This window comes from Orycteropus afer, unplaced genomic scaffold (assembly GCF_000298275.1).
Source record: "Orycteropus afer afer isolate SDZICR_OR568_19922 unplaced genomic scaffold, OryAfe1.0 scaffold00187, whole genome shotgun sequence".
NCBI classification, from domain to species: Eukaryota; Metazoa; Chordata; class Mammalia; order Tubulidentata; family Orycteropodidae; genus Orycteropus; species Orycteropus afer.
The window spans coordinates 6754341-6776587 of NW_006921774.1; positions in this window are offsets into that span (position 1 = coordinate 6754341).

Below are 22247 nucleotides of genomic sequence, written 5' to 3' on the forward strand. Positions count from 1 at the left end.
TTTTATCATTGGCCCATTGGTGTAGAAAGAGGTGGTGGCTCTCGCTCAGTAAGTGAAGTTGCAGTAGGTGTGGGTTAGTTGTGTCTTATGGGGACTGTTGTTGTCTCCCACTCAGTTAGACAAAAATTACAATCTAATAAACATCAAAAAACAAAAAGCACCTGGGCAAAAAATACACCATGTAATCGCAGACAAACAGTAACCAAAAAAAGAAAAAAGGGAAAAAGAAGAAGGAAAAAACAAGAAAACCTGCAATATCTGGGGATAGAGCACTAAGAGAAAAATGGTATAGAAGGAAACTAATGAAGAAAAAAATGTGAAAAGAAAAACAAGGAATGGGGTTAACCACATGAAGAAAAGAAAAAAATATTTTGCAACCAAAAACTGCAAAAGAATGAAAGTTGAAAACTAGGACCTGGGAGAGGAAGAAGAAAGAATAATAGTAAAAAGGACAAGAGTATTAATAATAATAATAGTTTTAAAACAGACAAAAACAAACAAACTAATAACTAGAAAAAATAAAGAGAAAAATTAAAAAAAAAAAAAAGGAAAAAGGAAAAAGAAAAAAAATCAGGGGAGGGCAGGGCAGGTCACCCAGGCTACGTCAGAGCACACAGACTGAGATGGAGTTCCTGTGGGCCCAGAAGGTGGGTGGGAGTCGGGGATGGCCACACCTCCATTCACCAAGCTGGTATGGAGTATAAGAGTAACAAGGGGAGTGTCACACCTTTTCAATCGTCCAGGTCTGGAGTGTCCTTGGGGTTACTGGCCAGCAGAATCTGTTCTTAAGCCCCTGGAATCTGGGAGAGCACTGTCTCTTTAAGTATCCAAAAGGTCAAGCTGCTTGTAAACATTCAAAATGGCGGCACCCTTCAAACAGGCAAAAGTCCACCACTCAGCACACTTTCCTCTTTGCTGCTTTTCCTTTTATTCACCAGCCACCAGAGCAGGCCTCTGTGCAGTCCCTGGCTAGCAGGGCTGAGTTTTTGGTTAATTCTTAGGTCTTACCAGACTTGGCCCTTTCCAAGCTGTCTGTGCTGTGCTGTCAGGATTGCTCAGTGTTGTTGCCAGACCACATCTCTGTGTGTCTCCTTTTTTGGTATTTTCATGCAAATTCTTCTGCTAGTTGTGGTTTAGTCCTCTTCTATATCCTTCCCTTCAAGGCTCAGGGGTCCAGGATTATCTTCTGTGTCTGTGTTAATTGGTTCCCCTTTTCTTTGTTGAAGAGGGTCTGTGCAGTCTTTCTGCCTAGTCCTCCATCCTACCCTTCTTTCAAACACATAAATTTTGAGATACCCATTACACCTGCAGTTGTAGATGTTAATTATACAATTGAGAAAGGTCATTGCTGGAGAAGTAAGTTTGGAAGTCAGCAGCATACAGATAGGTTTGAAGCTTTAGAATGGATGAGGTCACCTAGGGAGAGAACTTAGATACAGAATGTATCAGGTCCTTTAGCTTGGTCATTTCTTCAATTAACAATTTGGTAGAGAAGGATAATGCAGCAAAGGACACTGACAAGGAGCAATAAATCAAGTAAGAGAAAAATCGGGGAAGACTGGTTTCACTAAAGCAACAAAGTAAAGTGGTTTTTATTTATTTATTTATTTAATTTTGATTGTGATTTCAGTGAAAGTTTACAGAGCAAATTCACTTTCCATACAGCAGCTCACATACACTTTGTCTCATGACATTGACTGTAATCTCCCACAATGCAACAGCTGCCCTCCCACTTCCTTCCCATAGTTACCTCTTCCCTGTGTCCTTCCCTCTCATGTACTCCTTCTCTCCCATGCACTCCTTCCCTCCTATGTACTCCTACCTCCAGAGCTGTCTCCCTGTGCATACACAACTCTTCTATTCTCCCATGATTAATCTCTCCAAGGAGTGTATCTACCTAATGTAAATGTTCAGCTCATACGGCTCTTTTTTATTTGGCTGCAAGCCATTGGAGTGGGTTAAATTCCAGACCTGAAGGGCACCTAGGGACCATAGTCTCAGTGGTGTCACCAGCCTCTATAAGACTAGCAAACCTGGTTGCTTTTTTTTTTTTTTTTAATGATTTTGATTTTTGTTCCACATTGTTCTCCCACTCTCTCCAGGATCTCCTACAAAGATCCCCCTCCAAGTAGTTGACAGTGGTAGCTGGGCACCATCTAGTTCTTCTGGTCTCATAGTCACATAGGCTGAGGATCACATGGTATATCAATCCCTTGGATGCATTGTTTCCATGTATCTTTGGTTTTCTTCATTCTTCTTTGCTCTGGATGAGGAGAGACCCACTGTTGCATCTAGATGGCTGCTTGCAAGTTTTTAAGATCTCAGTCACTATTCACAAAACTAAGATGTGGAACCATGTTTTTGTGTAGTATGTTATGCCATTTGAGTTTGATGTCCCCTGTGACTATGGTCCCAAGACCACAAGTCTAATGACTTCCTCTCTCTGGGTAGCTGGCTGTGGCCAAGAAGTGACTACAACCTTGTCCCTTGTCAGCTCTACTACACACCTGGGAATTCTTACAGAACATTAAAAAAAAAAAAAAAAAAAAGTGCTTTATGAAAGATATTATTTGGTTCAAATGCTGCTGAGAAGTCAAGTCAGACAAAAACTATGAAGGGCCTATAGGCCCTCAACATAGAGGTCATTACTGACCTTGACAAAATTAACCTTAGTGGCACAGCAGGGCAAGATCTAAGCCAGGAGAGATGAGGATAGAAATGAAGTGAGGAATGAAGTGGAGAAAGCAGTCACATAAGTGTAGTGCCTAAGGCACTTGACTGCTAAACAGAAGGCTGTGGATTCAAAACCCCCCAACCACTCCTTGGAAGGAAGGTTGGGCAAGCTACTTCTATAGTGATACCACCTCAGAAACCCAAGGAGGGGTTTCTATGAGTTGGGTCGGACTCGATGGCACAAAACAACAATAAGTGTGAATTGGAGCAGAGATATGAGGTGGTAGCTTGATGGGTAGGAGATATTATGATATGATTGTAAGATAATGGGAATGGAATTGGAGAAGACTAATTGAGGATATAGGAGAAGGAGAATAATTTCAGAAGATAATCTTGAAAAATAGAAATGAGATTCATTACTAAGGTGCAGTAAATTACATAGTATGGCTTTTCTAGCCTGTCTTTATAAACTCCATGGTGGAATTTGCCATGAGCAGCTAAGTAGCTTCTGATTGTCAAAGTTATCCATCTGGGGTATTTCTATTTAGCATGGCATGGAAGTGATCTTCTGGGAAGTTCACTTTCTCTCAGGTATATAGAATTCTGATGTCGGGATTGGTAAGTTTGGCCACTCTTTCAGGCTCAAAAGGAGCCCTCCTACAGGCAGAAGGAGTCTCTCTGACTACCAGCTAAGAGATATACTGCTAAGAGAGATGTGCTTGCTGAGAGAGATGTGAGACAGACTGCTAGTTACATTGGTATTGATTGTAGAAACAAGCAATATGAAGTCTTTGACAACTTCAATCTTTTCTCCATTTATCATGATGCTGCATATTGGTCCAGTTGTGAGGATGTTTGTTTTCTTTATATTGTTTTGTTTTCTTTATATTGAAGTGTAATCCACACCTCACTTAAGGCTGGGCCTCCAGACAGGTAGGCAGGGTTGCTGTGTGGGGCTTCTGGGGGTGACTTTCACTTAAGACAGCACCTCCAGACAAGTAAAGAAGGAAGCAGAATGGTTAGGAACAAATAAGGGAGACAAACTTGTTTGTCAGTTTGTCATCCTGTGGTGGCTTGCATGTTGTTGCAAGACTAGAGGCTATGCCATTGGTGTTGCAAAAAGACAGCAGGGTTACCCATCATGGACTGGTTTGAGTGGAGCTTCTAGACTAAGACAAACTCAGAAGAAGGAAGAGGCCATCCACTTTTCAAACAATTGACCAGTGAAAACCTTATGAGTAGCAGTGAAACACTGTCTGATATATTACTGGTATATATGAATAGCCCTGAAACATTGTCTGATGTAGTGCAAGAAGATGAGCCCATCAAGTCAGAAGGCACTCAAAATATAACTGGGGCAGAGCTGCCTCCTCAAAGTAGAGATGTCCTTAATGATGTGGATAGAGTAAAGCTTTTGGGACCTCCATTGGCTGATGTGGCATGATGCAAAATGAGTAGAAATAAGTGCAAGCATCCATGAATAATCAGAACATGGAATATACAAAGTATAAATCTAGCAAAACTGGAAATTGTCAAAAATGAAATGGAATGGATAAGGATTGATATCCTAGGCATTAGTGAGCTAAAATGGACTGGTTTTGGCCATTTTGAACCTGACAACCATATGACCTACTACATCAGGAATGAAAAATTAAAGAAGAATGGTGTGGCATTTATTGTCACAAAGAATGTTTCAAGAACTATCCTGAAGTACAATGCTGTCAATGATAGGATAATACCCATATGGCTACAAGGAAGGCCAGTTAATACTACTATTATTCAAATCTATGCACCGACTACTGAAACCAAAGATAAAGAAATTGAAGATTTCTACCAACTTCTGCAGTCTGAATTTTATTGAGCATGCAATCAAGATGTGTTGATTATCACAGGTGACTGGAATGCAAAAGTTGGAAACAAAAAAGGGTCACAGGTAGTTGGAAAATATGACCTTGGTGATAGGAATAATGCTGGAGATTGATTAATAGAATTTTGTAAGACTAATGACTTATTCATTGCAGACATCTTTTCTCAACAACATAAACAATAGCTATACAGTGGACTTCATCAGATGGAATACACAGGAATTAAATTGACTACATCTGTGGCAAGAGGCAATGGAGAAGTTCAATATATTCAGCCAAAACAAGGCCAGGGGCTAATTGTGGAACAGACCATCAACTACTCATATGCAAGTTGAAGTTGATGTTGAAGACAATTAAAATGAAGACAAGTTCATGAGAGCAACATATGACCTTGATAATATCCCTCCTGAATTTAGAGACCATATAAAGAATAGATTTTATGCATTGAACAGCAATGACCAAAAACCAGAGGAATTGTGGGATGACATCAAGAACATCATCCATGAAGAAAGCAAGAGGTCATTAAAAAGACAAGAAAGGAAGGATAGACCAAAATGGATGTCAAAAGACACTCTGAAACTTGCCCTTGTGTGAAGAGTAGCTAAAGCAATGGAAGAAATGCAAGATAAAAAAGCTGAACAGAAGATTTCAAAGAGTGGCTTGAGAAGACAAAGTAAATTAGTATAATGAAATGCTCAATGACCTGGAGTTAGAAAACCAAAAGGAAGAACATGCTTGGTATTTCTTAAACTGCAAGATTTGAAGAAAAAATTTAAGCCTCAAGTTGTGATATTGAAAGATCCTATGGGCAAAATATTGAATGGAGCAGGAAACATAAAAATAAATAAATAAATAAATAAATAAATAAATAAATAAATAAATGGCAGAAACACACAGAGTCACTGTATTAAAAATAATTGGTTGATGTTTCCATTTCAGGAGGTGGCACATGATCAAAAACCAATGGTATTGAAGGAAGAAGTTGATGTTGCACTGAAAGACTTGGTGAAGAACAAGTCTCCAAGAAATGATGGAATACCCATTGAGATATTTCAACAAACTGATGCCTTGTTGGAGGCACTCACTCCTCTATACCAGGAAATTTGGAAGACAGCTACCTGGCAAATTGACTGGAAAAGATCCATATTTGTATCCATTGCAAAGAAAGGTGATCCCACAGAATGTGGAAATTATCATACAATATCAATTTCACATGCAGGAAAAATCTTACTGAAGATCATTCATAAACTGTTGTATATGGACAGAGAGCTTCCAGAAATGCAAGCTGGATTCAGAAGAGGACATGGAACAAGGAATATCATTGCTGATGTCAGATGGATCTTGGGTGAGGCAAAGAATGCCAGAAAAATATTTACTTGTGTTTTATTGACTCTGCAAAAACATTTGGTTGTGTGGATCATAACAAATTATGGGTAACATTGAGAAGAATGGGAATTCCAGAACACTTGATTGTACTCATGGGACCTGTATATAGATCAGGAGGCTGCCTTTCAAACAGAACAAAGGGATAATGCATGGTTTAAAATCAGAAAGGGAGTGTGTCAAGGTTTTATCCTTTCACCATATTTATTCAACTTGTATGCTAAAAAAATAATCTGAGAAGCTGGGTTATTTGTAGAAGTACATGACATCAGGATTGGAGGAAGACTCATTAATTACCTGCAATACACAGACGACACAACTTTGCTTCCTGAAAGTGATGATGACTTGAAGAACTTACTGATGATGATTAAAGAATTCAATCTTCAGTATGGATTACACCTCAATATAAAGAAAACAAAAATCCTCACAACTGATCCAATAAACAGCTTCACACTGGATGGAGAAAATATCAAAGACTTCATATTACTTGGTTCTACAATTAACACCAATGGGTGCAGTAGTCATGACATCAGACAATGTATCACAATGAGCAAATCTGCTGCAAAAGACCTCTTTCAAGTGATGAAGAACAAAGATGGCTCCTTGAAGACTAAGGTGTGGCTAACCCAGGCCATGGTATTTTCAATTGCCTCTTATGTATGTGAGAGCTGGACAATGAATAAGGAAGACTGAAGAAGAGTTGATGCTTTTGAGTTGTAGTGTTGGAGAAGAATGCTAAGATTACCTTGGACTGCTAAATGGACTAACAAATCCGTCTTGGAGGAAATGCAACTGGAATGCTCCTTGGAAATGAGAATGGCCAGACTTCATCTCACCTAGTTTGATTATATTGTAAGAAGGAACGATTACCTGGAGAAGGTTGTTATGCTTGGTAAAGTGGAGGGTCAATGAAGAAGAGGAAGGCCCTTAATGAGATGGATTGACACAGTGGCTGCAATGATGGGCTCAGGTATAGCAAGGATTGTGAGCCTGGCACAGGATTGGGCAGTGTTTCGTTCAGCTGTACATAGGGTCACTATGAGTTGGAGACGACTCAACGGCACCTAACAACAACAACAACAACAATCCATTCTGCAGGAAATTATCTCAATAAGTATCTAAAAAGGTAATATTATCTCCAATTTAGAAAATTGCAGGTTCAGAGGGATTAAATAACAGTAATACATGGCTTACTTCACAGTTCCTACTGTTTTTAAGTCTCAGAACCTAATAAGAATGCTGGCAAAGTAAAGATTATCAATTCTCTTATCAATTCACTTCAGCAGGTGTTTCCAAACATTTATATTATGTGTTAATTTCCTGACTTCCAAGACACAGTTTACCTGTATACATTGGGTGATCCCTTGCCTGCTCCTGTCCCTAACCACCCTCCTCGAGGAATCTAAGGTCTAAAACTCCAGCAGTAAATAAAGCATAATACTCTTTTCAGAGTTCTCAAACAAGTGAACAGGTGGAAATGTGTGCAATTAACATTGTGACTCCAGGAGTAGTGGGAACCCTGGAAGTGGTAGACACAGCCTTATAGGAGTCAGAGAGGGTACCCAGAGGAAGAGACAGCTAAATGCGTAGACCAGTGGAGGCTTTCACCTCGTTAACTTTCTTCTCTTCTATACAGAATAGCCCACATAGAGAGGATTATTTGTCTACCAACCTTCATTTGTCTTCCCCAGTGGAGTCCAGTGGGGAGAGACTCCCTGGAAAGTTAATTGCCATGTTCTCCTACTAAAGACCTTTCAATGGAACTCCAAATCCAAATTTCTTAACTTAGCATGGCATTCAAGTCCTTTTATGCTCTCACTTCTTTCTGCCTGTCTCACCTAACTATTTCCTCCTCCTCACCTCTTTTGTCCCTCCCACACACATTATTCAAGTTTCAGCCAGTACTACTTGCAATTTTTGCATCCCACCAAATTTTCTTAGCTTTGGACCATTTCCTCACATTCACATGGAAGACCCTTCATTTCAATTCCCTTATGGTTGCTGTCTTAGTTATCTAGTGCTGGTACAACATAAATACCACAAGTGGATGGCTTTAACAGAAATTCACAGTTTAGAAGGCTGGAAGTTGAAATTTGAAGCACCAGCTGAAGTCTTTCTCCCTGTGCTAGTTCTGTAGGGAGGTCATTGTCTCTTCAGTTTATTTCCTGGTTCCTTGGAGATCTCCATGTGGTTTGGCATTGATCTTCCCCCATCTCTGCTTCTTTATTCTCTTTCATATCTTAAGAGATTGATGCAAGATACACCCCACATGAATTCTACCTCATTAACCTAAAAAAAAAAAAAAACAACCCATCACCAAATGGGATTATAACCACAGGCATAGCGGTTAGGATTTACAACACTTATTTTGTGGGGGGCACATTTCAATCCACCACAGCTTTGTTCTTCAGTACTCAATGCAGGTGTTATGTTTTCTTTAGAATTCATTCTTTGCTGTCTCCCTTCCCATTCCACCTGCTCTACTCTTTGGACACACGCACCATTTCTTCTCTACAGCAGTGAATTCCCATAGGACTCATTCAGGACCTCTACCTAAACCTTCACCCATTATATTTAAATTGTTTGCATACCCATCTCCCCCACTGTGCTGTCAACTGCTTCATGCCAGAGATGTATTTTATTAGTTACGCAGCATGATACCTGGCTAAGAGCTCTGGTGGTGCAAAAGTTAACTCCTTGGTTGGTGATCAAAAGACTGGCAGTTCAAATCCACCTAGTGGCTTCTCGGGAGGAAACTTTGCTTCCATACTGATCACAGCCAAGAAAATCCTGTGGGGCAGTTCTACTCTGTCACATGAGGTCACTATGAGTTGGCACCCAACAACAACACCCAACAACAGCAACACAGTACCCAATCCATAGTAGGAACTCCTGCTATGTTTGTGAAATAAAGAACAAATGAGGGAATGAGTGAATGAATGTGTATTTTGAATATGATACTGCATCTATTGAACTACTCTGCTGCTTCATCCATATTTGCCAAGTCTAGTTAGCTCTTATTCTTCCTGAGATCCAGAAAATTTGTGATGTAGTGGTACAAAAACTATTCAAAAAAAAAAAAAAATTAAATGGAACTTTTAAAGCAAGTATCACCTTATTATAAACTAATTATCCCTGAATCATTTGGTTTGGACTCCTTGGAGAAAGCAGGCCTTATTAAAAGTGGATTTTGAACACTGGGTTTCAGTCCTTTCCGGCTACTGTTGCAGAAGTTTAGATGTGTGTTCCAGAAGGTCAAGGATCTTTTAAATGTCAGTATATGCTTCCCTTCCCCCATCAATCACCCCCTTGAGAATACTCTATTTTACTAAGCATTTTTTTTTAAAAAAAAAACAAACCTACACTTCTGGACCAATTCATCTGCAATTTGCTATACTTCACAGGGCTCAAAGCCCCCGCGTGCCTAAACTACTAGGAAAGACTTCTGGACACATCAATAAAAGTATCCTAATGAACAACAGCTGCAAAGAACATGTCTTTAAATAAATTGATTCCAAATTTTCCTGCATGTTTCTGTGATTTTGTTTTTTAAATGGGCACCCTGACTTTAACTCGGCTATCTAAAAAGCTGAAGGGGAAAACATAACCATACATTGTTTAAAAAAAAAAAAAAAAAAAAATCCATTATCTTATATTTCTTCACTACTCTTTGTTTAATTAGGTTTATGTGTGTTCACATGGGATACCACACTTCTGCTTGTCATATCTCTTTGTAGCAAAAAGGAGGTAAGTTGTATATCTTACCCATTTTGCATGTGAGAAAATTTGCACAAGGTATAGAAAGTGACAGATTTGTTCAGAATTGGACCAGTCCTGGTTGTCTAGGTTGAGGACTAGTATTAGAACTTTCATCTCCTGATTTCGAGGATTATGTTCAGATTCTGGATTTCCATTGTATCTTAAAACAAACCAAATCTATGCTTCTCACTAGCAGAAGATACTTATTAAAGGAATGTTTGTGCTACCCCCTGTTTAGTTCTTCCTTCACCTCCCATATGCTTAACTTAATGTCTAATCTGATGGTATAATGGCTAAACCCTGTGCTGCTAACCAATTTAATGTCTAATCTGATGGCATAATCCCTAAGTACTCAACTGCTAACTGAAAGGTTGTTAGTTTAAACCCACCAGGTGCTCTGTGGGACAAAAGACCTGGTGATCTTCTCCCATAATGATTACAGCTGATGGGGCAAATTTTACTCTGTCCTATAGGATTTCTATGAGTCAATCAACTCAATAGCACACAACAACAAGTGAATAGTATTTGGTTCAAAGTTTATGTTAAATTACCTTATGGTATGAAATCTGTATCCCCCTCCCCAAGGAGTAAAGTGCACCAATTTACTTAATAAAAATTTTTATATCAAATACATACCATCTGTAATTATATTTAAACATTAAATTCTGTTCAAATTTTATAAAGAATAGACTTGTTTTACTAATTGCCAGTAAATAAAGAAGTAGCACTTGGAAGAGAATTTAAATGGATGCTGTCATACTGGGTTTTAATGGCAGCACAGATTTTTCTTTCTTTTTTTTTTTTTTTTTTACTTGCACAGGAGGCTAAAAATCAAAATTTGGCTCTCCAGCCACATAACTTCCCCTCTCTGATCTACTACTGTGGACATCTGGGTTTCCTGTGGATTGTGTTCAATCAGCAACGTTGAGGTAGTAAATATTTTGCCTTCCAGTTCCCCTCTTTTATTCTTACTGAATAAAAGGGGTGTGTAGCTGATTCCTATCTTGAAAATCCTGCTACTGTCCCCTTGCACACATTGCCCTTGTCACTTGAAAAAGCAGTTTGTGACATTGTTTTACTACAGAAAGACAAACGCATGGTAGTAGGAGGTAGAATAGGGGGAGGGAAGGGTTGAATTAGGACCCAGAAAATGTTAAATAGAACAAAATGAAAAGCTGTTCCTAATTTAAAAAGTGAGTTGACGTCTGTTACTCTGGTATGCAGTAAAACATGTTTTCCATCTAAGACATAATAAAAGCTACAAGCATTTTACACTGTGCATTAAGAGCTGCATCTTTAAGGGACCATCTTTTTGTACAGAGCACGTACAGAGTTCTGAATTTGATGATACTTTTGAAAAAATTTTATCATTACAGTAGATTAAATACTTCTCCGTCAAGGCAAATCCCAAATGAATCAATGAAACATCTTGTGGAAATGACAATTCCCTTTTTTCATCTGCTTCTATTAATGTAAAATTTCTGTGCAAACAGAAATAGGCCTGGGCTGCATCATTGGGAAAGTAGTAATAGAAGAGCTGGCTTTCATGAATGTGCAAAAGACACACCTTAGAGTTGTGCAAATTCCTAATTGAGAAGAGTGAAGAAAAAAATTAAACATCGGCTGTATGGAATAGGAAGAAATAACTGTCTGCTATTTTCTCCCATCTCTATTACTATTTCTTTTTTAAACTCCTTCTCAGTCTCTTTCTCTGAGAGTCCTTCTTTCACCTGACCCTTAAATGTCAGTGTTCTCTTGGATCCATTAACAGGCTCACTTCTCTTTTGTCTTACATTCTCTTCTGCATACTCTCACCCATATGCACAATTTTAACTGCTGGCTATATAGTGTTGGAGTCCCAAGGTGGTGCAAACAGATGCCGTACTAGAGGTTGGAGGAGAAAGGCCTGATGGTCTACTTGTGGAAAGTGAGCCAGTGAAAACCCTGTGGAGCCCAGTTTTATTCTGACACTCATGAGATTGCCATGTCTACTTATGATTTGTGCATAGCAGCATTTACATTTGATGGCTTTTACATATATGGCATTTAAGCATTTTGTTGTCTGAACTGACAAGTAAATTAATGCTGTCTGAATTAAATGCTACACTTTCGATGATTTCACAGCAGGAATATTTATGATAACTAAATAATGCTCATTGAAAATTATTGAGCATCTGAGTAAATAGATTCCATTATGGCTCTCATATGCTATATGTTTCTCCACAGAGAATATAAAAAAATTCTTGGTAAATAAAATCTAAAATATATTAAAAATTTTATGTTTTCACGTTGGTTTCATGTCAAGAATCCAGCAAGAAAAATTAGATAATTACTAATACAAACAATGACTTGAATAAAAACCTAAATTTTGGATACTGTTAGCACCAAGACAGTTCAGACATGAGGGTTTCTTGAGGTTTGAATTAGTACGGCAGGCAAGAGGAGGCAAGACTTAAATAAACGATGGGATTTCTAAAAAAGTGGTGGTAGAGATAGGGGACAGTGGTGGCCTCACAGGAGATTAGCTTGAGTAGGATCATGAAGACAAAATTTATTGACAATGATGATTATTATATAATTTGGAGAGACACTATGGCTTAATAAAAGGCTTTGGGATCAGAAAGGTTTGGCTTCAAATACAAGCACGAGTACACGAGTACTTGTTAACTGTGTGACTGAGAATTCTCCCTCAACTCTCCAAGTTTTAATTTTCTTATTTGTAAAATGAGAATGATTATTATATTTATTCTAGAGTATTTTGTGGGGATTAACTGTGAGGGTATATATATGTCACCTGACATGATACTTGATATTTATTAAGCCCTAAGAAATATCAGATTCTGTCTATGCTTAAATTTATGCTATATGCTCCACAAAAGCTTTGCACCAAAGGAACTTTATAGCTCCTATGAATCAATGCTCCAAGACCATCATGCCTTAGAAAAATGGTGTTTGAATGTAGGTTATGAGCTTTAGTTGCAAATGTTACACCATGATGGATTACTCTCATGATGGATTTTGAATAGAGATTCTATGTTCCATTTTTACCTAAGAGCATAGAATCCTAGAACGCAAGAAATCATCACATCTAGCCATCAGGATTTCAGGAGGTCTGTTTCAAACCCTACTTCTCCTTTCTAGAAGAGTTGTTGTTAGGTGCCACTGAATCTTCTTCAACTCATAGCCACCCTGTGTACAACAGAACTAAGCACAGAATGGTCCTGCACCATCTTCACAAACCTTGCTATGCTTGAGCCCATCCCTACAGCCACAGTGCCAATCCATTACATTGAGGATCTTCACCATTTCCATGGAGCCTCTGTTTTACAGTGTATAATATCCTTCTCCAAAGACTGGTTCCTCCTCACAATGTGACCAAAGTAGGTGAGATGAAGACTGGCCATTCTCACTTCTAAGGAGCATTCTGGCTGCACTTCTTCCAGGATAGATTTGTTCATTCTTCTAGCAGTCCATAGTAATTTCAGTATTTTTTTGCCAACACCATAATTCGAAGGCATCAATTCTTCAGTCTTCTTTACTCATTGCCCACATTTCAAATGCATATAAGACAATTGAAAACACCATGGCATGGGTTAGGTGCACCTTAATCTTCAAAGTGATATCTTTGCTCTTTAACACTTTAGAGAGGTCCCTTATAGCAGAATTACCCAGTGCAATATTATATCTGATTTCTTGACTGCTGCTTCCATGGTTGTTGATTGTGGACACAAGTAAAATGAAATCTTTGACAACTTCAATCTTTTCTCCATTTATCATGATGTTGTTTATTCCTCCAGTTGTGGACATTTTTGTTTTCTTTATGTTGATATGTAATCCATATTGAAGATTGTAGTCTTTGATTTTCATCAGTATGTGCTTCAAGGTCTCTTCACTTTCAGCAACCAAGATTGTGTTACCGGCATATTGCAAGTTGTTAATAAGTCTTCCTCCAACCCTGATGCCACATTCTTCTTCATATAATCCACCTTCTTGGTTTGGTTTTGGTCTTGGATTATTTGATCATCCTACAGATTTAATAGGTAGGGTGAAAGGATACAACCCTGACACACATAGTGATTTTAAACCAGAATAGCTTTCCTTATTGTTGCACCACATATAGCATGAACAAAGGGTTATACAGCTCCCAAAACTTTGAAAATCACAGATCTAGTTCAACTCCTAATCCAAGCCATGGTATTTTCAATCACCTCATATGCATGGAAAAACTGGACAATGAATAAGAAGACCAAAAAAGAGTTGATGCCTTTGAATTGTGGTGTTGGTGAAGAATACTGAAAATACCGTGAACTGCCAGAAGAACAAACAAATCTGTCCTGGAAGAAGGGCAGCTGGAATGCTCTTTAAAAGCAAGAGTGGCCAGACTTTGTCTTACTTGCTTTGGTCATGTTGTTAGAAAGGACTGGTCACTGAAGAAGGAAATCATGCTCGGTAAAGTGAAGGGTCAGAGAAAAAGGGGAAGACCCTCAATGAGATGGACTGACACAGTGACTGCAATATGGGCTCAAGCATAGCAAGGATTGTTAGGATGGCACAGGACTGGGCAGCATTTTGTTCTCTTGTATACAGGGTTGCTATGAGTTGGAGACAACTTGATGGCACTTAACAACAACAGTCCAACTCCATCATTGTACCAGTAGGTAAATCAAGGTCTATACTAAATGTATATATTTTCACAACAGATATTTATAAATTATTAATTATGGTTATATTTATAAATATAAACTGATATTTATAAATTGTCCATTAGTCTATTTTTAGAAAATTAATACCATGATTTAATGTATGATTATGTACATAAATTGTGTTAAATAAAATAGTTCATGAAAAACTCTGCACTAATAAAGTTGTGTCAACTGAATAGCATTTCTAATATCTTACAAGATTTAGTGAATATTGCATAAAGAATCTTCTAAAAAAATAAATAATTTATCTGCTCAGAATTTGGTATATGTTTATTTTGATATGTGTTAATTTCTTAAATTGATCTGGATATTATATTAGATCTGCTTTCATTCTCTTGGAGGTATATAGATATGATATATTACAATTATTAGATCAAAAGGAGAATTTACTTCTCTTTTTATTGCAGTTAAATAAAAAAAAAAAAAATTGAGGTTCTTTACCCTTAGAGTAAGATTGGTGTGGTAAAAAGGACAGAAATGAGTTTTGAATTCTAACAAAATTACCTTAAATATTCACCAGCTGTTTTCAGTCTTTGACCCTGAATGATATATTTGTTTCATATCAGTCTCTTTGTTCGAAAGATGGAGATAATATTATCATCCTCATAAGATTATTGTGAGGAGTCAATGAGGCAGCACATGGGAACCCACCTCCCACAATGCCCCACACTCAGCAGGCTTTCTGTGTTTCCTGTCCTCCTTGGGTTTCTGAGGACATATCTCTATGGAATACCTCCTAGGAATGGTTTGAACTGTCAGCTTCTGGTTAGGAGTCAAATGCCTTAGGCACTACACCACCAAACCTCCCCTTCTCAACACAGGTGTGCTTTACCCAAACCCAGGTTTCTGGAAGATATTCAACCCAGCTCACCTGAATGCAAGCTGAGGTTTCGCACTCTTATTTTGGAGAACTCATTAACAATCCACATAAATGATCTGTTTGAAAAAGAGAGAATCCCTTTAATAAGTTACCTTTGTAAGTTGGTTTATTTTTCTTGATACAAGAAAACCTGCTACATGCCAAGTGACTTGCATTGACAAAAGGCCTAAAACAAAGATTAAACAGCTTTTTCTCTGGGTAACTTCGGAAAAAAAAAATCACAAATGCTGATCATTTCCAACATAAAAGTGGAAAAATAGACGAGAGTGTATTATTTAATTTAATAAGATCAGCCGTTGAGCATTATGAAAAACATATTTTACAAGGAAAATAAGAAATTGATTCAAACTGACAATTTCCTAGGTCAAAGCCATGAAAACAAAATGTAAAGGAGATGTATCGTTAAACCAACACCTATGAAACAGGAGAATGGATATAATGGGCTCATGTTGGAGCTTGAGTATGTTTATCTTCCACAAATTACTAATTCTTGAACTAAGGATCAACAAAAAAAGAAAAAATCCTAAGAATCAATTCGGAATGGCAGTGAAAAGCAGTCTGACAGGAGATTCTTCCTTTGCTATCTTAAAGCTTCAGCATCTGTATTTTGTATTTGCATTTGTCTTTTATACATAATTTTTGTTATATTTCTAGGAGAAATATACATGAGAAAACTATATTTCATGTGTTCTGAGTAAATTCTCTTGTTCACAGTTTTCTTTCCTAAGTCAGACCTTAAGATGAAAAAAATAATGCAACAAACCAAAAAGAAATTAAGACACAGATAAGGCAAAATCTTCCCTTTTTGTTGCCAACAAGTATAAACAAGCTATATTACATCAATTATTACTGGTTTAGGATTTATTTTAATTTTTAATCGATGTCATAACTATAATAACAATCAAAAGAAAATCCGCTGCTACTGAAGTGATTTTGACTCAGCTACCCGCATTACGTTTTCAAGGCTGTAAATCTTTATAGAAGTAGATTGCCTCATCATCCTCCCACAGAACAGCTGATGAGCTTGAACCACCATCCTTCTGGTTAGCAGACAAATGCCTTACCCACTATGCCACCAGAGCTCCTTATAATAGCTATTAATATTTATTGAGTATTATGTTAGTTAGCCACTAATCTGTCATTTAGTCATACTGTAGTAATTAGCATGTTACTGTGATTCTGGAAGCTAAGCCATCAGTATTTCAAATACTGGGGTCACCCATAGTGGACAGGTTTTAGTGGAGCTCCCAGACTAAGACTAGTAGGAAGAAAGGCCTAGTGGTCAACTTCTGAAAATTAGCCAATCAAATGCTTAGGATCATAACAGAATATATGTCAGGTGTAGTGCTGGAAGATGAGCCTCCTACATTGGAAGGCATTACATAATAGCTGCAAGAATGGACTCAAACATATCAATGATCATGAAAGTGCCACAGGAACAGTTGCCATTTTGTTCTGTTAAGTATAAGGCCTCAGTGAATTAGAGTTGACCTAATGGCAACTAACAATATGTTAGCTGGGAAATGATTGTGCCAGTGATATGTGTGGGAGTTGACTCTCCTTAGCTCATGACAACTGAATGTGTGTGTCTTTTTTCAACTCTACCTTTAGTAATGTCACTTTGGGGGTTTGAAATTGGCCATGGAGGGACTATTTACACCATTGAAACTGGCAAATGCTAAAAATAAGGCCTTAATTTTTGGAATATGAAAAAAAAAAAAAAAAAAAAACCTCACTGCTGTGGAGTTGGATCCGACTCATAGAGACTCTTCCTTGGGTTGCCGAGGCAGTATCACTACGGAAGTAGATTGCCCAACCTTCCTTCCGAGGAGTGGCTAGTGGTTTGAACCTCCAGCCTTCTGGTTAGCAGTCAAATGCCTTAGGCACTAAGCCACCAAAGCTCTTGTTTTTTTGGAATACTGAATGCTAGTTATTGAACATTTACCAGCAAACTGTTGATTACTTCTCTAACCCCCACATCTCACTAACAATATAACAGAGGCTTATCCCTCACTACAATAACTTTCAAGGTGGGATCTGACATGCAGCCTTTGATGCAGTAATCATGAACCAGATTCCTTTCATCTTGTGGATCTACCATTCCCAGAACAGTACATATCCAGATATGAATATTATTCTGTTCTGAATCACCACCACTACTTTCTCTAATGCTATCACTTGCTTATGTTTATTGAGTTATAAGGTGCCAGGCATGGGTCTAAACTTTTTTTACATATATTATCCAGTTCAATCCTCACAACAAATGTATGACATCAATACTACCCTCATGCCACTTTACAAAACAGGAATCATGAGATTAAGTAATTACTTAAATTACACAGTTGTAAATGGAAGATTAATTACATATAAAACATTAAGCATAAAGTTACTAGCTGAGTAACCTTGACCATATTATTCTATAGAAGGGGATGAAATATTTATACTCTTCTAAGGATTAAATAGGAGAAGCTCTGGTAGCATAGTGCCTAAGGCACTTGACTGCTAAACAGAAGGCTAGTGGTTCAAACCAATCAGCCACTCCTCGGAAAGAAGGTTGGGCAATCTACTTCCATAGTGATACTGCCTCGGCAACCCAAGGATGGGTCGCTATGAGTAGGGTCTGACTCAACGGCACATAACAACAACAACAACAAGGATTACATACTATGAGATACAAAATACACCTATAACAACACTTGACATATAATTGTTGTTGTTGTTGTTATGTGCCGTCGAGTCGGCCCCGACTCCTAGCGACCCGTCCTTGGGTTTCCGAGGCAGTATCACTACGGAAGTAGGATGGCCCAACCTTCCTTCTGAGGAGTGGCTGGTGGGTTTGAACCGCCAGCCTTCTGGTTAGCAGTCAAGTGCCTTAGGCACTATGCTACCAGAGCTCCTTGACATATAATAGGATCATGTTATATGTTCATTGTCTGCTCTCTTAATTAGAATACATACAAATAGGATGAGGTTTTGGAAATGGGCAGTTACTGAGCATACCATTCCTAGCATTTACATAAAAAGAGGAGAGCAGAAGCCAAGGAACATTATAAGAATAACTCACTGGCACAGGGAGTAAAGATCTTCAGAGCATTAGCTTTTGAGGGCACCTCCAAACCATACACATACAGCCCTCATCACACCAGTGGGGTCTCCTCCATTTATGGTGAAGGTAACCTGGCTCTCAGAGAAACCAGAAACTACTTTCTCCTGAGGCTCTGTGCCAGTAATCAATTTATTGCCTCTCAGCACCCAATTCACCCTTCCTTGTCTGCTCAGTGACAATAGAGATGAACTCTTTAAATATTTCTCTTGCCAGCTGGCATAATGTTCAGCTTTGTCAGCAGAGGGTCACTGGAGACATTGCAGCAGGAAGGGGTCCTTTCTTCCTGGTGCTAGTGTGCTTTCCCACATACGGGGTCTCCCAGGGCCTGGCTTCTTCAATGCATGTATTATCCAGCATAAGTTCCTGCAGAATGCATTTTCCCCAGGACCTGGCAACAGTGAACTACGGTAGCACTCAGCAGCTACAGCTTTCCCTACAGTCCCCTTAGGTGATTTTGTAGTAGAGTACCTTCAGCAAGCCACTTTACCATGAACTGTTTTCTCTGAAACCCTAGAGGACAGATTGGTACAAGCACAGCAATTGCTCTGCCTTTCAGTGAGCCACAACTATGCTCTCCAGCAAGGTCTGGATATCAGCTCATGGGGGATAGAGAAGAGCTCTTCCTTGGACACCATATAGAGGTACTAGGTGCTCTTTGTAGCTGCTATTCTTGTATTGTTTAGTAGTATCTATTTCTTCTTATAGGAGCTCTGTTGGTGCTGTGGTAAAAACCAAAATGTGAGTGGTTCAAACCTTCCAGGCGCTCTGCAGAACAAAGATGAAGCAGTCTGCTTCTGCAAACACTTAAAACCTTGGAAACTCTGTGGGGACAGTTCTACTCTGTCCTATAGGGTCACTATGAGTCAGAATTGACTCAGTGGCAGTGGGTTTGGTTTCTGGTTTTGGTTTTATTTCTTCTTATCCAATCCCTCATTACTCCGATCCTCTGTTACAGTTAATCATTCTTTATATTAACTTTCCCTATTCAAATAACTGTGTGGTTCTTGTCTCCTGGTTAAGCCCTGACTGACACAGGCTCTCAGTGTGGCCCTTCCATAGGCAGTGTCTAAAAGGAGCTCAGAACCAAATCCTAGGCCAGTAGCAAAGACTTTAGTTTCAAAACAAAACCACAAAGCAAGTTAATCCAAGACATTACAAGAAGTTTCTATGACTCCCTCGGTCCAAACACTGACATTCCATATTCATGAGAAGAAGTGAATAGTGTTCTATTTCTCAGGATGATTGGAATATCCTTTGCCCAATTTATGTTTCAACACTAACTTAGCCTGATGTGCTTTCCTGTTAGAAGGGAGGTCCTGAGGGAAACAGCTTTTATAGACCAGGAAACTTTCTAAACAAAAACTTGGTGGCCTAAGGATATTTAAGCAGCCTCTACAGGCTTTATAATTCCAGCTGGCCATGCCTTTTGGCCACTGGGAAAACCTGGCTTTGCATTTCAGTAAAATGCAGAAATTAAATTACCTTTAGCTAATCTGGAAGTTGGAAAATTTTATTTATACAGAGTGATTAAATCACTGTAAAATGCTTCAGATACATCCTAGTTTTCATTTTTATGGCACTGAAATAGTCCATATGTATTTTCTTATGTCCTGTGGAAGTAAATACGTCAATGTACTCTGACTGAATCATCAGAAAACATAAAGGAAGATTATTCCTTTTGGAAATAATTTTCTTTGATCAGAATATTGTCATAAAGATCTATAATGTTTTTATATTTAGAGAAGCAAAAAAATAAAAAGAAGTACAGCTACAAACTGAAAAAATGGTTTTGCTTTTTTCTTTACACTGTAATATATTATCCTATGTAATCGTAAGAGTCACTGGGTGATGCAAATGGTTAACTTACTTAGCTGCTAACTGAAAGTTTGTAGGTTTAAGTCCACCCAGAGGCACCTTATTAAAAATACCCGGGATCTGCTTCTGAAACAACAGCCATTGAATGTCCTGTGGAGCCCAGTTCCACTCTGGCACACGTGGGTCACCATAAGTCAGAACTGACATGATGGCAACTGGTGTATGATCTTAAGTGATTCTTCATGGACGTATACGATGTCTCAGGAAACAAAACAAAACTTCATAAGGTGAGATGAGACAAAAATTTAGCTTACTGTTTCGAAACATGTATCAGTTTAAAAATATGAGTCACTATTGGAGGGGAGAGCATGGTAACTCCATTAGGGAAATTACCATTTGCTTGTGATCTTCTTCTTCTTTCTTTCTTTCTTTTTTTTTTTTACATTGACATATTGGAGAGTAATTTAAATTTCGGGAGGTTTAAAATCCTACAAGAATTCATACACCAACCCCCAAATATTTCTTAATTAGAAAATTTCAAAAATGTATCATACACTAACATTCTCAATAGAATTTTCTGTGTGTCTACTCTATTCTCTCAATGCAAAACTGTCTTCTTTCAATGAAAAAGGATTCCTTCTGGCCATGTGACCACAAATAAAATTTTTAAACAGTATAATGCAAACACAATTGAAACTTTTATTGGTATCATTTAGTGCAAAGGCACAGCCCTGTGAAGCTCAAAAAAGTTCTAGAAAACAGCATGTTCATAGATATTCCAAGGACCTAAGGCACTTGACTGCTAACCAGAGGCTGGTGGTTCAAACCCGCCAGCCACTCCTTGTAAGGAAGGTTGGACAATCTACTTCCATAGTGATACCACCTTGGAAACCCAAAGGAAGGGTCACTATGAGTTGGATCTGACTCGAAGGCAATGAGTCTGGTTTTTGTGTTTTTTTCCATTAAGAAAATGTTAAAATTATACTAGTATCTTCTAGATATGAAGGAAGAAATGCATATATAACATTTTCAGAGAGATTTCCATTGAAATAATTATTTCTTTTCCTAAATTTGAGTGCTTAAAAGGATAAACCCTTAGCTATAACTCATTCCCTGATCAGTTTCTGACACCAGCGATTTTCACAGATAGCTTAAAGCATAGTCCTCTACTCCATCTGTCAATATTAATATAAGTAAACTTAATTATTGTTTTTATTATTTACTGTGGAGCTCTGGTAGTGTAGTACCTAAGGCACTTGACTGCTAACCAGAAGGCTGGCAGTTCAAACCCACCAGCCACTCCTCAGAAGGAAGGTTGGGCAATCAACTTCTGTAGTGGTACCACCTAGGAAACCCAAGAAGAGGTTGTTATGAGTCAGGTCTCACTCCATGGCACATAACAACAACATCAATATTTACTGTACAAAACACCCTTTATACATATCATCTCATTACATGTGATTTCTAATTTACTGGCTTGAAAGACAAGGCCCAGAGAAGTTAAATTTCCCAAATCACATAACTAGTAGGTGGGAGAAAAAGAATTTGACACAAGAATATCTGAAAGTATGTACATTTCTACTATTCCACATTGTGTTTTCCCAATTCCATGGGGGTCATTTAAGGTGGAGTGAACAACTCAGCATTAGGGATGAATTTGCTTTCTTGAAAAGAAATATGTTGAAGCAATGAAATTAGAATGAAATAAAGTTTCTTCATACTTTTTTTTCTTTTATTTCTTTTATTTAAACTTATAATTTAATTAGGTTGACCAGTTTGGTAACCACACAAATGTCTTGTACATACTAAAAAAGTTTAGAAAATCTTTTTTTTTTTTTTTTTTTAAAGGACAATTTCCAATTCATCATTTAAAAAACTTAATACATGTTTTCATTTCAAGTCAAAAAATATTCTGATTTCAAGATGTATTGACTTTTCTAATGTAGCTTTCAGCCCTTTATGAAAGAGTCACATCCTGGAAGCCTAAAGAAATCTTAATGCAACTTCCAAATGGGTCTAAACATACTAGGGAGTAGCTTTGGCAGTGGACGAATTTGGCTCAG